The sequence below is a fragment of the Triticum aestivum genome, chromosome 7B (genome assembly GCF_018294505.1).
Source record: "Triticum aestivum cultivar Chinese Spring chromosome 7B, IWGSC CS RefSeq v2.1, whole genome shotgun sequence".
Taxonomy (NCBI): Eukaryota; Viridiplantae; Streptophyta; class Magnoliopsida; order Poales; family Poaceae; genus Triticum; species Triticum aestivum.
Window position 1 is genome coordinate 511,951,253 of NC_057813.1, and position 2,481 is coordinate 511,953,733.

Genomic DNA, 2,481 nt, shown 5'->3' on the forward strand with positions numbered 1-2,481 from the left:
TCCCCCCTCTGGCAGAACGCCAGCGAAGGCTCCAAGATGGGATCTCGTGGATACAAAAGGTTGCGGCGGTGGAATTAGGTTTTCGTGGTGCTCCTGGATGGTTTCAGGGTATGTAGGTATATATAGGAGGAAGAAGTAGGTCGGTGGATGCTCGAGGGACCCACGCGGGTGGGGGGTGCGCCCATGTAACGCCCCGGTTTCGATGCGCCAGGTGTCTGCCAGTTATTCGTCGTTGTTGCCATGTCATTTGCTTGCGTGTTGCATTTTGCCATGTCATCATCTGCATTTCATCTGCATGTTTTGTTGGCGAACGTAGTAATTTCAAAAATTTCCTACGCACATGCAAGATCATGGTGATGGCATAGCAACGAGAGGGGAGAGTGTTGTCTATGTACCCTCGTAGACCGTTAAGCGGAAGCGTTATGACAACGCGGTTGATGTAGTCGTACGTCTTCACGAATCGACCGATCCAAGCACCGAACGTACGACACCTCCGTGTTCAGCACACGTTCAGCTCGATGACGTTCCCCGGGCTCCAATCCAGCTAAGCGTCGGGGATGAGTTCCGTCAGCACGACAGCATGGTGACGATGATGATGTTCTACCAGCGCAGGGCTTCGCCTAAACTCCGCGACGATATGACCGAGGTGGAATATGGTGGAGGGGGCACCGCACACGGCTAAGGAACGATCCGTAGATCAACTTGTGTGTCAATGGGGTGCCCCCCTCCCCCGTATATAAAGAGGGAGAGGAGGATAAGGCCGGCCTAAGGGGAGGTGCGCCCTAGGAGGGGGAAACCTACTCCAAGTAGGTTTACCCCCTCCCTTTCCTATTCCAAGAAGGAGGGGGAAGGAAGGAGTGGGAGAGGGGGAAGGCAAGGGGGGCGCCCCCCCCCCTTCCTTGTCCTATTCGGACTCAAGGGGAGGGGGCGCGCCTCTTGCCCTGGCCGGCCCCTCTCTCTCTCCACTAGGGCCCATCAAGGCCCATTACTTCTCGGGGGGGGGGGGGGGGTTCCGGTAACCCTCCGGTACTCCGGTTTTCTCCGAAAACACCCGGAACACTTCCGGTGTCCGAATATAGTCATCCAATATATCAATCTTTATGTCTCGACCATTTCGAGACTCCTCGTCATGTCCGTGATCACATCCGGGACTCCGAACAACCTTCGGTACATCAAAACTTATAAACTCATAATAAAACTGTCATCGTAACGTTAAGCGTGCGGACCCTACGGGTTCGAGAACTATGTAGACATGACCTAGAACTATTCTCGGTCAATAACCAATAGCGGAACCTGGATGTTCATATTGGTTCCCACATATTCTACGAAGATCTTTATCGGTCAAACCGCATAACAACATACGTTGTTCCCTTTGTCATCGGTATGTTACTTGCCCGAGATTCGATCGTCGGTATCCAATACCTAGTTCAATCTCGTTACCGGCAAGTCTCTTTACTCGTTCCGTAATACATCATCTCATAACTAACTCATTAGTTACAATGCTTGCAAGGCTTAGGTGATGATTATTACCGAGAGGGCCCAGAGATACCTCTCCGACAATCGGAGTGACAAAACCTAATCTCGAATTACGCCAACCCAACATGTACCTTCGGAGACACCTGTAGAGCACCTTTATAATCACCCAGTTACGTTGTGACGTTTGGTAGCACACAAAGTGTTCCTCCGGTAAACGGGAGTTGCATAATCTCATAGTCATAGGAACATGTATAAGTCATGAAGAAAGCAATAGCAACATACTAAACGATCAAGTGCTAAGCTAACGGAATGGGTCAAGTCAATCACATCATTCTCCTAATGATGTGATCCCATTAATCAAATGACAACACATGTCTATGGTTAGGAAACATAACCATCTTTGATCAATGAGCTAGTTCAAGTAGAGGCATACTAGTGACACTATGTTTGTCTATGTATTCACACATGTATCATGTTTCCGGTTAATACAATTCTAGCATGAATAATAAACATTTATCATGATATGAGGAAATAAATAATAACTTTATTATTGCCTCTAGGGCATATTTCCTTCAGTCTCCCACTTGCACTAGAGTCAATAATCTAGATTACATAGTAATGATTCTAACACCCATGGAGTCTTGGTGCTGATCATGTTTTGCTCGTGAGAGAGGCTTAGTCAACGGGTCTGCAACATTCAGATCCGTATGTATCTTGCAAATCTCTATGTCTCCCACTTGGACTTGGTCCCGAATGGAATTGAAGCGTCTCTTGATGTGCTTGGTCCTCTTGTGAAATCTGGATTCCTTTGCCAAGGCAATTGCACCAGTATTGTCACAGAAGATCTTCATTGGTCCCGATGCACTAGGTACAACACCTAGATCGGAAATGAACTCCTTCATCCAGACTCCTTCATTTGCTGCTTCCGAAGCAGCTATGTACTCCGCTTCACATGTAGATCCCGCCACGACGCTTTGTTTAGAGCTGCACCAACTTACAGCTCCA